We start from the raw sequence: 14,863 nt of genomic DNA, 5'->3' as shown, positions 1-14,863 counted from the left end.
TCAGACCAAGTATGAAGATGGCGCAGATGCTAGCTGTGCCTGGGATGCCATGGGCAGGGTCCCCAGATACTCTGCACATGGCCCGGGGCACCGCCTGAACACAGCAAGTGCTGAAGAAATAAAACTGACATGCGCTGACCTCTGATAGGGCCTCCTTCACCATCCACATCTGTCTCTCCTCTGGACAGTAAAATCCATAAGACACGGAGGGCTTGTCTCACTCATCTTCAAACTCCCAGGGTCACCCTGGCAGGTAAAGGGGACTCAAATGTCTTCTGAAGGAAGCAGCTCGTTAGCTGCCGAGTTAAAGGGCCTCTGAAATTCAGAGCTCTGCATAGGAGTCCAGCACACTTTATTATGAATGACTCCAACCACGGCAGAAGTGGCCGTGGAACCAGTGCTACCCAATTCAGGGTTTGTTCACTGTTTCTCAGTTCATTATCACAACTCATGCTCACAGAGCAGCCGCACACAGATCCTCAGACGTCTACACAGAGTGGGACAATGGCGCCAAGTCACGTGAATGTCCTGTTGCAGACTGGGAGACACCGGTCAGACACGGAGCCAGGCAGAGCACAGACCTCGCGTTAAATCGGCTCCTTGGATTTAAATCGGCCAGGCCCTTTCCTATCTGCACAGCTTCTACAAATTCAACTCTCACACCTGACACCTAATAATACTGCACACCCCCATGTGAACCCCCCATTTACCTCCCAAAATGACCCGGCATGGCCGAGTACAAAAAATTTCAACATAAGGGAACTGGAGGGCATGCGGGGCTTTCTGGAGTCCCTGCTGCCTCCTGATGGGAAGGCCCAATGCTTCACACCTCTAGTGAAGGGCGGGTCTCTTCGCCCCCCCAGCTTTGACCTGGAGCTTAAATCAGCATTAACTAAATTTCATTTTCCAGGACCAACTTCAAAGGCCTTCAAAGCCAGAGAAGAGAGAGGACATGGAACACGCCCTCAACCTCAGACCTGCTGCAAGCACGCACTTCTCAGATGCGTCCCAAGGTGCACAGCGTGTCCGTTGCCTGTTTCACATCCACCGACCTGCAGGTCTTCTATGTGGCATCAGCCTCCTGGGCAACGGAAACAAGAGGAATAATGGCAAGTCCCCTCTGCAGCAAAGGTGAGGCAAAGGGACCCAACGCAATGGAACTGGCCTTTTTCCGACAGTCTCAAAACAGAAGGAAAATACTGTACAGCCAACTTCCCCTCACGCAGGTTTATTTACCTGTGACTCAGAGGCCATGACAGACAACTTCAGGTTCTTACCGATTCCTATTTTCCCCATCCAGGAAGCCTTTGTTTTTAATATCGTACGAACTTGCCATTTTGTACGCCAAAAACAGCAAATATTGGCAGTTTCCTACAGTTCAACCGAATAAAATATGATCATGGCCTTTTGTGAAACCATGAAGGAAAGGTGGATATCTCAATATGTGTTTCCAGACTGGCTTTGTTCCTGAAGCACTAACTCTGTTCACTCAGGATTTTAGACACTGAAGAATAAACATCAATATCCCACCAAGAAAACCAAAAAAAATGAAATAATTTTGCATCCACCTTGGAGCCTTTTCAGGACAAGGCAGGACACAAATTTTTAAAAAGCTGCAGTTGTCCCTCTGTATACACAGGGACATGGATTCCAGAACACCCCCCGAGTTTACCCAAATCTACGTATCCACAGGACCCCGCAGCCACCCTATGGAAGCGCATGTAGGAAACGTCGGCCCTCCACAAAGCCAGGTTTTTTCAGTAAGGGTTTGGTTGGAAAATATTTAACATAAGTGATCCTTCGAAGCTCAAAACCTATGTTGTTCAGGGTCAGCTGCATTTACTACTTGTGTCATATCTGAGGCCTGAAAGCCATCATTCTCGATACCTTAACGTGATGGTTAACAAACTAACTGTTCTGATTAGAAAGAGGAAAAAGCTTATTTTTAAGCTGACAATGAGAGTGGATGCACTACGGTGAACAGAGAACAGACCTAAGCAAGCACCAAGGTCGGGGTGACTGTCTATGCTCAGACCCACGAGGGCCTGTTCCTCCATCTCCCTCTGCTGAAAGGGATAACTGCTTCTCCCCCATGACTAAAGGGCCTTTTTTAAATATTCACACGAGAAGTGCTATGAAAAGCTGAAAGGTCACAGATAACATTTTAAAAAATAAGCACTAACGTAAGCATTTAACAAGCCCATTATGATTTTTTTTAAAAAAAATGGTATTAAGTTCTTGGGTGTGGTAGCTCATGGCCGTAATCCCAGAACTTTGGGTGGCCGAGGTGGGTGCATCACCTGAGGTCAAGAGTTTAAGACTAGCCTGGCCAACATGGTGAAACCCCGTCTCTAACGAAAATACGAAAATTAGCCAGGCATGGTGGCAGACGCCTGTAGCCCCAGTTACTTGGGAGGCTGAGGGAGGAGAATCACGAACCCGGGAGGGAGAGTTTGCAATGAGCCAAGATCATGCCATTGCACTTCAGCCTGGGCGTTGAGTGTGAAACTCCATCCCAAAAAGAAAAAAAAGTATCAAGTTTTCCTTCCAATGAACCTATCATTCAGCCACCGAGGTATACTATAGCTACTTATTCAGCCATGAGATACACCACAGGAGATACAGGCGAGCAGGACACAGTTCTTCCCTGAAAGAAGGCTGCACCCTCGACAGAAGGGAGGCACACACTCCGAATGGAATAGGCATAGGGAACAGATGCTGCTGCAGGTGGAACTGGCTGCACAGAGCACCCGCTCAAGTGTCTGAGAAACAAGGAGCCGTTGGTGCCATCACCTTCCATACCTGAGCTGGGGCAGTGGGGAGCCTGTCATCACCACCACCACCACCCGGGACAAAGAGCCCCAGAACCACACAATGAGCTTACAAACTCACCGAGACGATGACTGAGCAATGTGCGTGGAGTGATGCGAACACGCAGACTTCAGGGCCACGCGCGGCGTTGGTTTTGTGCATCAACCTGAGCGTGCCCGGGGTGCCCAAATGGCTGGCTCTGCATTATTTCTGTGTGAGATGCATGTTTGCCTCTGGACTGAGTGGAGACCCATCCTCGCCGGTGTGGGGGGCACCACCCTATCCACCCAGGGCCCAAGTAAAACAGCAAGGCGGGGAAAACTGGGTTCACTCCACCTGTGTGGCTGATGGGCCGGTGACATCTGTCTTCTGCCGCCCGTGCTCCTGGGTCTCAGCTCCTCAGACCCGGGTGGGATCTGCAACCTCCGCTTCTCAAGTCTTCAAGCCACACCCTCCCAGGACTCTAGCTTGCAGGCTGTGGGTCCTGGGGCTTCTTGGACTCTGTAGCCCCTGCAGCAAGCCTCCCCCTGGAGACACACGCACACCCGGCTGGCTGTCTCTCTGGAGAGCCCTGACTAAAAGCCGCCCCATAAGTGGTCTTCAGAGTTTCTTTCTAGCCCTAAGATCCCAGCGCCCCTCCTACAATTCTAGGCGGAAAGGTGAACGGAGACCAATGGACAGAGGTGTGTGCGAGGACACGCCAGGCAACCGCACTGGGCAGGAGGGCACTAATGCTCACTAAGCAAAGAATCAATGTTGCTTGCCACAAAAATGAGAACAGTAAAGATTTCTTCAAACAGAAATGAGTTTGTTTCATGATTTGCTCTTAATACATAAGAAAGCATAAAAGTAGGCCTATTAACAATTACGTAAGTCTTTAGAGGCCCTTGAACTACTTCTGTCCCTTTGTGTTTTTATAAAAAATAAGCCTGAGGTTAAAGAGAATAACATCACTGGCCACAGCTGGGGCCACGCAAGGACACAGCTTATACCCCTGAGGTCCCTGGATGCCCCGAGTCCTTTCCTTGCTATTTATGGCAATGTGGGAGAAACCAGGGGGTCTGAGCATGGACCTGACCGTGCTCCCAGGGGCCGAGGAAAGCACCCATCTGTCCAGTCTTCCCTCCACCCCGCCGTTCCCTCCTACCCAGACTCTTGGGCTGACGCGGCTCATGCACTCAGCAGCGCCATCATTCAACGTTTAGCTTCGCATCACGAGGGCCTCCTCTGGCCTCCTCTGACCACTCCTGAACCTGCAGTCAGCACTAGTTTGCAGGACACGCGTGGACAAAGTTGATGGATCACGGCCTCCAACGAGGAAGGTGCCCAGGCAAGGAGTCGGAGAGCCGGGGATGGAGCAGCACTCACCCAGGGAGGCGAAGGCCAACAGCGGCCACCACCGAGGACCTCCCTTCCCACCCTGAGGGCAGCTCACCCAGGGAAGCGAAGCCGACACTGGCCACCACTGAGGGCCTCAAGGGCTCTCCCCACCCCGAAGGCGGCTGCGATCACATTTCCCATCGCACCAGGAGACCCCTGTATTGAGCACAAACCTTTTCAACCTTCGAATCAATAAGGAATCACAACACAGACATTCCCCCAATCCAAATGGCCAGCCCACAAAACAGACACGCAATCATACACGTTTCCTGTGGGAAAATCAGTCAGTCCCTGGGGCCTCGCGCCAGGGGTGGGGGAGCATCATGGGGAGATGCCCCAGCCCCAGCCTGGCTCTTCCCTCTACAGCTCCTTTTCCCTCCTCTTCCCCCCGCCCCCGCTAGCCTCAGAGGCTCCTCCCTCAAATTCTTTCCCCTTGATGAAGTCATTTATGCCCAAAATACAAGGCAAAGTCATGGGGGCTCAAGAGAAAATCCATACCGTGGCCCACGTTTTAGATTCTCATAAGTTTGAGAATAACCAAGCAAGAATCTTTGGCATCTGAATGTGGTCTGAATGCATCTGAGCACACTGCCTGTCACTGGCCCGGAGTGGATCATGGGTGTCTCGGACATCTTCGCAACTCTACACCAATTATTTTGAAACACACTAGCAGAATAGAACCATGTGAATAGCTGCTTCTCAGTTAAAAGTAGGAAAAGACTCCAAAAGCTGCCCTCAAGGAACATCCTTCCCATGAGGAGTTTCTACATCGGGCCCTTCAGGCACAGGCAAGGCCCCTGGGCCCAACTCCCTCATCCCTGCGTCATAAAGCAGCAAAGATGGTGGGGAATAAAGCAAGTGAAGGAGTCAGTCCCGCACAAAACGGGCTCCAGAAGCCACAGCCACTCTCCCAGTGTGGGAGCCAAGTTCAGAGACCTGGAAACACCAGCGTTCCCAGGGAGGAGGGCAGAACAATGCCATTTCCCCCTAGTTTATGGAGACACCACTCCACGTCCTCTGGCCTTAATAGAAGAGACTTCACATAAATGATTTCAATGACTCCACCACACACAGAAAGTGGGCTAAGGGCTAATGCACCCATTTAAATGCCTGGCAAAAACACATTAAATGAACACACAGATAAGCAAGGTTCTCCTGTTATCCACGAAATATTCAGAAACAAATCCAACAAGCAATCTCTTTGCAATCAAAAGACCAATTCAGAGGTGCAGATTAAAAAATAAACGTACAACTGAACCCTTAATACACCAAGAACCAAATTCCACGGAAGTGTTATCACATCACCACCTCCCAGCTGAAGGAAGCAGCACTGGCCACTGACCAGCTGTTCACTCGTGGGTCAGTGAACGAAAGGCAGTGCTGTCCAGGACAACAATGAGATGTTAACCTGAAAAGGGCAAAATTGCAGAGGCTGGAGGGACCTTCCAGGTAACCCGGCCCCCTCAGTGGACAGAGGACCCCCGTGGGGCCACAGAGCCCAGAGCTCCAGTGTGTTTGGGGCAAGCACTCAACTGCAACCCTGATGATGTCCGAACGCCTTCTGCTCTTCTGCGTCTCTGCCCCAATAACAGGGAATCCATGAATGCTAAGGACATATAACGCATTTTACAATACATGTAGATTTTTAGCAAATTAAAGATAAACAGTGACAAACTTTGAGAATTAACCAAAATGTAGTTCAGTGAATGCCCAAACTCAAAGCTAGTCTCCAAGAGGTGATAAGCTGTGTGTGGTGGTTAACGCCTGTAAATCCCAGCAGTTGGGGTGGCTGAGGCAGGAGAATCACTTGAGCCTAGAAGGTTGGGGTTGCAATGAGCTGTCATTGTACTACTGCACCCAGCCTGAGAAACAGAGTGAGACTGTCAAAAACAAACAAACAAAAACAAATTAAAGGAGTTCAAATGAACTCGCCCATACCCTTTAAATTTTCATTTGGGTACATGGGGTGATCTAGTTCCTTTTTCCCTTGCAATACATGAATTAAATATAATCTAACAATTAAATGGGAAAATTTAATTATTTTCCCATTTCATTATTCCCTATCTCAGGGAAAAAGTTAAAATTATTCCCTATTTCAGGGAAAAAGCTAAAAATCATTTTAAACCTTCCTTCCACAAAACAGTATACTCAGTCATCTCTATCTGCTTGATCATGTGGAATTCAGCTTCACATGTCTGCAATACGGTTTTTGTTAAACAGCGTTTATGTAGACAGGCAAGAGAAAGAAACACTTGGTCTATGTAGAAGCAGCAGAAGACACGTTTTAACAGAAAAGGGAGAAGATACCACCGTGTGAATCTGGAAATTCTGTCCTCATCTTGTCCACACACACAGAAAACACCCAAGCAGGTGCCTAGTGTCCAACGGGAGCACAGAAAGGACAGGGATCCCTCCAGTTGTTTAATGACCAGCCCCACTTGTCACCGCCACATAACAAAATCCGCATGGTAACTTCAGCACGTTTCATTCACGATTCCACGGAAATCAGGCTGAAGAACATACAGATGTTTTGCCCACATTTAAAAATCCAAGTGTGGGACTCATAGAAATAAAATACACTATGGGTTCACTTAACTTTTCCAAATTTTTACTTGGAGAAACCTATAAAGTTCTTGTCAGTTACATCCTTAAGTTTTTCAATAATTTTTAAATGCAAAGGTCGGGCAAGACTTGTAAAGAGGTACTCACATACGGCCCGGCGTGGTGGCTCACACCTATAATCCCAGCACTTTGGGAGGCCGAGGTGGGCAGATCACGAGGTCAGGAAACCGAGACCATCCTGGCTAACACGGTGAAACCCCGTCTCTACTAAAAATACAAACAATTAGCCAGGCATGGTGGCGGGTGCCTGTAGTCCCAGCTACGCTGGAGGCTGAGGTTGGAGAATTGCATGAACCTGGGAGGCGGAGCTTGCAGTGAGATCACACCACCGCACTCCAGCCTGGGTGACAGAGGGAAACTGTCTCAAAAAAAACAAAGGAGGTACACACATACATGCTACGTTCTTCTCTCAAAGAGACGGGCCCTTTTTTAAGATTCCAGAAGTAAATGTGGTTGTCACCCTGCTTTTGAGAGGATGGGCTGTGTTTTAATCATGAACACACTTTCCTCCATGCACCAAGGATGAACCATGGGGGCAGTGCTACCGCCGCCTCCCCGCTGGAGGCATTCGTTAGCAGGGCAGGCAGTGCCTCGTGCTGGTGGGCATCCAGCAGTAAGGGGGTCTTGCACTTCACTCCCTGGGCCCAGCCCCAGACAGAGGGGAAAGAGACACCTGTATCATAACTCATGTATATTTATAGACACACAGAGACTCTGCAGTGCAAGGTGCAGAACTAGAAGGAATCATGGAAATAAGAGGGAAGACATTTGGTTATGACTGGCAGAGCCACCTCCAGCCTCAGCATTTCCTGCCGGAGCCCTCACTGACCAGACTCCTCCAGGGTCACTGCCACTGCCTTCCCCAGCTCATGACAGGGCAGACAGTGACAGAGCCTCAGAACAACCTCCCACTCCTTCCTCACCAGCCCAGGGGACGAGCTGTTCATGAGTGTCCCAAAGCCTGAATGCGGGAACACAGAGGTGACTGAGCAGAAAGTGGGACAGCCACAATGGCCGCGGGTGTGCAGATATTGCAGGGCACCCCAGCAGCCCTTTCCATCTTAAAGAGGACGGCCACGGGTGTGCGGATGCTCCCGCGTGACCCAGCCGTCCTTTCCACCTTATAGGGGAACGGCCACGGGTGTGCGGATATTCCCGGGTGCCCCAGAGCCCTTTTCACCTTAAGGAGATTTTCACAGTCTCATATCAGTCTCCAAACTATTCAGTGAGGTTGGAGGAGTATCACTGTGGACCAACACTGATTGGCACCAAGTAAGGGCAATTTTATAACCATGTCTCAACCATGAAACAATCAGGTCTTTGGCCATCTGATCTAAGCTTTTTCCATAACAAAGTTGGATAATTAAGTTGAACTTTGGTTTTCCAAAGCTTGTTACAGAAACCACATCTTCCTAGGTGTGGCTCTGTGGTGTCGCGTGCACACATCAGTAGCCAGGCTTGCCAAGACTCACGGCACATTACACGTTCACCTGAGAAGGCTGCTCAATCACTGAGGGCTCTGGCGTGCTCTGAAATGAATTTGCCACTTCAGCCTACACTCTACTCCCTTGTTTGGTTAAAGAAACCCAAAAAGCAGAATTTGTTTTGGCCAATCGCCTGCTGACTCAACTGCAGAGGTTTTCATTAGAGTACTTTCATTGCATCATAGAAAGTAAAGTCATATAGATCAACTCATTATTACCACTCCAAAGGTTTAGTAAATCTCCAGATAATCAGGCAAACATTTTAAGAAGCTACATTAAGGTTTACAATACTCAAAATTTAAAACTACATCCGGCCGGGCGCGGTGGCTCAAGCCTGTAATCCCAGCACTTTGGGAGGCCGAGACGGGCGCATCACGAGGTCAGGAGATCGAGACCATCCTGGCTAACACGGTGAAACCCCGTCTCTACTAAAAAAAATACAAAAAAAAAAAAAAACTAGCCGGGCGAGGTGGCGGGTGCCTGTAATCCCAGCTACTCGGGAGGCTGAGGCAGGAGAATGTCGTAAACCCGGGAGGCGGAGCTTGCAGTGAGCTGAGATCCGGCCACTGCACTCCAGCCTGGGCGACAGAGCAAGACTCCGTCTCAAAAACAAAAACAAACAAAAAAAACTACATCCATACTTGAAAAAGCCACCATTCCCGTTTTAGATGGCCAAATGCATATGAGAAAGAAAGAAACGTGCTGAGCGCATTTTTTGGGTAACCTTATGGAGAAACTGCCACTTTAAAAATGGCTCTAGTTCCTGGCTCCAGATGGGTGTGGTGGGTTGCCTCACTCAAGTTCAACTCCACCTGAAGCTGGGACACTAGAAATCCATTCCCAGACTCCAGGGCACAAGAATTCCCACTTCTGGAAACAGCCTGGAATGCAGACCTGTAGCAGAGAATTCTTTCCTGCCCACCCTAACCGTCCTCTGTGGAAGGCAACAGTCAAAGACAAGTCCACCCCCCAGGCGCAACTGCACCACGAAGAACCATTTCAAGGTGGAAGGTGATTGATTAGTGCGAACAGGCAGTTTAGCTAATCACTTATAAGGCAGAGATGGGGGGTTTGAAGGCCTGTGTCTGGCCTTGTCCTCGGTAAATGGTCATCTGCAAGTCAGCCTAAGCCACATAGGAAGGGGCTTCTTGCAGTAAAAGTGGGGGCGCAGTTGTGGGGAGGGGGAATGTCTTAACCACCACTGTTTTACAGGATCACAGGGCTCAGGAAATGTTCAGTATTATCACACACCAAGGTTTTTACAGTCTGAAGAAAACTACAGTCCTAAGGTGTCAGTTCTCAAAGCCTTAAGTTCCTCCTGCTAAGATTCCCAGAGGGTCTCGACTTCTTGCACTGAACCCCAACTTGCACAGGCTCCTGCGTCTTCCTCCTGCAGCAAATGCACATGAGAAGGCTGTGGCTCTGCTGCAGTAATGATGCCATGCAGCTCTAACACCGTGGCAGAGTAATGGCTTTGGCCTGAATGTCCCCAAAACCTCATGCTGAAACCATCTCCGATGGGATACATTAAGAGGTGGGACCTTTGGGAGGTCCTGCTCTCAGGTCTGGGGTTGGTGTCCTTGTTGGGAGGTGGAGGTGCCCTCTTGCTCCTCCACCATGTGAGTCCCAACGAGATGCCTGCTGACACGCAAGAACCTGTGAGATGCTGCCGTCTGTATGCCACAGGCCCTGGGACACCAGATGTGTAGGTGCCTTGACCTTGGACTGCCTTGACCTTGGACTTTCCAGCCTCCAGAGCTGTGAGCAATAAATGTCTGTTTACAAATCACCCAATCGACAGCAGCCGGACAGAGAGACAGTAATGTTACAACATGAGTCACTTTCTCAGTGGGCCAGAGGCCTCCCCATGAGCCACCACCGTAAAGCAAGAACTCCCTGGAGGATGCAAAGGGGTTCACAAGGAATTCTACCCAGCACCAGGGTGTCTGTCCTTTCTCGTAGGAAGATAGCTGAGCCATGGCAGGAAACTACGGGGTGGGTGGGACTAGACAGTAATGTGTCACCTGCTCATCTAAGCCTCAGTCTCCTGCCTCTCATCATGACAGTGGGGGTAACCCCCTCACCTGAGCTGTTAGGGGAGGTAAGATTGCTGGGTGATTAACAATTGTTAGTTCCACAGAAATTAGGCAAAGAATCCGCCCCTACGTCTTATAAAACCAAACCAGCCCAGGAATTCCACATCACTACTAATTTGCATGGGAAAATGCTGGATTCTCATAAGTTCTGGCATGTCATTTGTATTGATAAAGTTTGCAGAGTTGTCACATACTAAGTATGTAAAACAGGAAAATAAATCATGCAATTTGGAGGTTGAAGCAGGAGAATCAATTGAGTACAGGCGGTGGAGGTTGCAGTGAGCCGAGGCCGAGCCACTGTACTCCAGTCTGGGTGACAGAACGAGACTCGATCTAAAAAAAAAAAAAAAAAAAAAAAAAAAAAAAAAAAAAATTGCTGCTTCATGCTAGTAAAGTGGGCAGATTCTACATGCCAACTCTTATTCAAAGGTCGCCTAACACTGACTCAGGAACTCTGGCCCTGATGTGCTTGAAGTTTTAATGCTAACAGTGTTAAAGACCACTCCCCCAGGAGCTCTGAACAAGTACTCCAGGTATACGCTGAACAAGACCACACACTCTCTGACCGAAATCTAACTTCACAGACCCAAACTACAGAACCACAGAAGACACTGCTTCTGTCCAACTTTGTGTTCTGCCACCGTTTGTGTCCGTTATTTCCTACAAACCATCTCATTAGAATTTAGGGCACACAAAAGGCTGATACAACAGGGTTACTTTTCAAAGGTTTGGAGGTGAAGAACAGATACAATGCATTAACTTCCTATGGCTGCTGCAACAAATTACCACAAATGCAAACCTCCTCTCAGCCCTGGAAGTCAGGAGTCCCAGGGCTGAAGTCAAGGGGTCAGTAGGTTGTGTTTCTGCCTGGAGTCTCCCAATTCATAGAGGCCACCATGCAGCTTGGTTCACAGCCCCACACCCCTCTGACCACTGCCCCGGCCTCAGCCCTGCACCCCTCCAGCCCCTGCCCCACCCTTGGCCCATGCCCCTCCGGCCCCTACCCCACCCCCGCCCTCAGCCCCACAGCCCTCTGGCCTCTATCTTATCCTCAGGTCTCCTCCTCTGAGGCAGACCCTCGTACTCCCTCTCATCAATGCACATGTGAGGACGCTAGACCCCACCTGGACAACCCAGGGTCCTCCCCCATCTCACTGTCTCAAAGCCTCTTTTGCCATGGAAACTTCATTATACTAACAATCATTTAACAAGTCCATTATAATGATGTAAAAATTGGCATTGTTTTCCTCCTAATGAACAGATCAGTCACCCATGTAACCTATAAATATTTCACTATTAAATATACAATACTGTTGGGGACAAAGATGAGGAAGACGGTTCCTCCCTGAAAGATGACTGGACTCTAGATGGAGGGATGAACATTCTGAACAGAATCAACCTAACTCAACATTTGAGTCAGAGAGGCCAAGCAGTAAGACTTTCAAAAAAGCAACCAGAAAGTATGTACCGTGCCTGTAGTTCACAGCTGAGCCTGGCGTCATGAGCATGAGCGTGTGGACATGCATACCAGACCCAAGTTTAAGATCAAATATAAGGAGCTTTCAACTGTAGTGTTTAACTAGATCTTATTACAAAATAGCTTCTCGATTACAGTTTTTGTCCAAAAAGTTCTCTGTAATTAAAGAAATTAATTTTCCCCTAAAAAACACTTCGCCATCTATCATCCCATAAAAACTAAATGGATATATTAAAGAAAAAAGACAAATGTTTGACTTCGGGGGTTTGCCTACGACTTGGATAAGAATGATTTTCTTCTGGCCAAGCAGGGAGCAGCTGGACCAGACTGGAGGGAAGGAAAAACAAATTTCCACTCTGACCTCAGTTGGACACCAGAGTCTTCCCTGTCAGAATGTGGGTGTAGTGCTTCCAACACACCAGCCTCTGACAAAACTCGGCCCAAGGGTGTGGGAAAAGGCCGTCTACTTCTGAAAAATCTATAAAGTACAGACACATCAAAAGCTTCAGAAGACTGTAAAGTGCCAAGGAGACCACTGCACCCTTGGAGTTTACAGAAAATGGCCAGCATCACACGTGCCTGAGGTCCAGGTTCAGCTCCCAGCTGCCGCGACACCGTGAGCGCAGTCCTGGCTTCCCCTCTGATGCAGAGAGCTGGAAACTCTGCTGGCAGCACTCAGAGCTCAGAACATTCTAGATGAAAGCAACGTGTTCCTTTTAAAATGGGGAACCGGGGCAGCACAACTGAAGCTCTATGACTGTCTCAACTACTGGGTTTCGGGGTAGCATTAGGAAATCGTGAGAATCCAAACCTCAATTTCATACAGATTCCAAACTCACTGCAGGTTCCAGAGTTTCCTGAAGCATTCTTCCAATTTATCACTCAGGATTCCCTTGCCAAAGCTAATAAAGTCTAAATTCCTTACGGAAAAGCCACCATAAGCACCACCACAAATAAGATCAACTAACGCCCGCCCTTTGCACCAAACCTATAAACTGTTACTCACAGAAGACTGCGCTGGAGGCAGCTCTCAGCTGACGCCGAATCCGTGAGACTTCATTATCCCCATTTTGGATCGAGTGTGAAGACTGTCAGCAAACCAGGGCCCCAGTGTGAAGTAGAGAACAGATTCTCTGATACCTGCCTAAACATTTTCTTCCCACCTGTCTTGGATATTGAGCACCCTCAGAGCTACTGAGTCATCCACATTTGCAGGTCATTTATCCAGCCACCAGGAGAACATAATTATGCGATAAAAATGCCTTCTCAGGGCTTTGTCATACTCAACAACGCAGCTCAGAAGGCTTGGTAAGCCCAAGAAAGGGGGAAGCGTCCTCCAAATAGACAAAGACCAAGGAAAACCGTGCAGCGACTCTCTCAAGACAGCAGAAACAGAGCCTGCTGTAGCCTTTCAGGCCATGCTGGCCACAGCCCTGCGTTAGGTGGCACCATTTCCACACATGCAGCCTGCTGGGCCCATTTGAAAGGTCCCGATTGCGAGACACTCACCCCCACTTCCAGTTTCTGCAAGACCCGCTGCAGCCCCACTCCACCGCGGGGGCGGACTGTTCAAGTTTTCCCTGCGAGACCCCTCAGAGCCTGCACAGCGTCTGAGACTGGGAAGCACCAAGGATCCAGAAACGCACAAACCCGTTCTCCTCATGCTGCTTTCTGGGTTCCAAGTTGTCTTAAGAACGAGTCCTGCATAAACCCCGGGCTGGGGAGCCAGCCACAGCCCAGCAGCACCCAGCTCATGTGCTCCACCCACCCCACAGAGGACCACGGAGGCCCCAGCACACTCTGTCCGCGGGGCAAGACCCCAGAAACAGCCACAGTTCAGTGTTCTGCCACTCACCCCGCTGCCCTAATTACCTGCTGTGATCTGAATTCTCATTGGTTGGGTAGGTGATCCCACAGCTCCGCTGCCCTAATTACCTGCTGTGATCTGAAATTGCATTGGTTGGGAAGGGGATCTCTGCTCAAGTACTCCCTGCTGCCTCCTTGCAAACAACATAAAAAATCCAAAACCTCTCTGAACGTTTACTATAACCTCAAAACAAGACCCATCACCAGACCAGGGAAGATACACACGCACATCTGACAGCTGGTGGGCGTCAGTGACCGACGCCACGGCTTCCGTGTGGCGTGTGAAGCGGGAGGCCTGACACGGTGACTCAGGCTGGGGTCTGAATAGGGGTCTTCCAAGCAACTAGGCAACCAGGACGCACACCCCAAAACCCAAGTCCCCGCACTCATGTACCTGGCAGAAATGCTGCGTGGCCATTGACACCAGTTGTGCACCAAGACCGATCTGTGTCCTGTGGCCCTCACAACGTCTGTACACATCTGGGCCCAGCACAGGCACGCATGTCACCCTGCTCGCCTCCAGTGGGGCTCTCTCCTACCAAGGGGGATGGTCCTGAAGTCCGTTGAGATTTCCAAAGCTCTACAAAGTCGTCCTTCCTCCTGCTTGTTCAGAAGACCTAAAGCCCTGAAGACACCAGTGAGAATTGACCTAGCCTCTTAAGGCAGCTCAAACACCTAAACAGAGGAACGCTGGACCTCTCTGCCCTCGGGAGCAGCCAATAACCCACTGGGCTAAGCAGAAGGCACAGATGTCACATCCAGAAGCCAGTGGCGCTCACATTTGCATTCCAAGAGCCACCCTTGTGAGTCCCTCCAAGGCTTCCAAGTCCCACTTGATTGTTTTCATCGTATCTCTATAACATCAGAGACATTATATCTCATGGTATCTATGAGATCCTCTCTACTTTTATGAGCATATATGCTCCCTGACTTACCATGGGATGAAACTGTTCCAATAAACCCAGCGTAAGCTGAAAATATCCTAAATAGAAAGTGCATTTGACATAATAGTTTCAACTTACAATGGGTTCATTCAGAGGCAGCCCATCTCGGGCCGAACAATGCACTGAGTGTGACTAGTTCACACCATCACAAGGTTGGGAAAAAAAATCACAAACGTAACCATT

The 14,863-nt window shown here is 49.3% G+C and overlaps 1 long non-coding RNA gene across 4 annotated transcripts in view; it reads right to left on the bottom strand.

Moving 5' to 3' along the window:
- LOC135970055 (uncharacterized) overlaps positions 1 to 14,863 on the bottom strand; it is a 121,714-nt gene that overhangs the window by 42,341 nt on the left and 64,510 nt on the right. For 3 of the 4 annotated variants that reach the window (XR_012433175.1, XR_010585496.2, XR_010585498.2), the window contains exon 1: positions 14,131 to 14,465. The exons of the other annotated variant lie outside the window; for it this stretch is intronic. This is a non-coding gene — a long non-coding RNA (uncharacterized lncRNA). Of the gene's footprint in view, positions 1 to 14,130; positions 14,466 to 14,863 lie in introns of those variants that run through there. 4 annotated transcript variants of the gene reach the window in all.

The sequence above is a fragment of the Macaca fascicularis genome, chromosome 3, assembly GCF_037993035.2.
Source record: "Macaca fascicularis isolate 582-1 chromosome 3, T2T-MFA8v1.1".
Classification (NCBI taxonomy): domain Eukaryota; kingdom Metazoa; phylum Chordata; class Mammalia; order Primates; family Cercopithecidae; genus Macaca; species Macaca fascicularis.
Note: the sequence above shows the minus strand (reverse complement) of the source record. Positions and strands in the feature narration are given on the sequence as shown.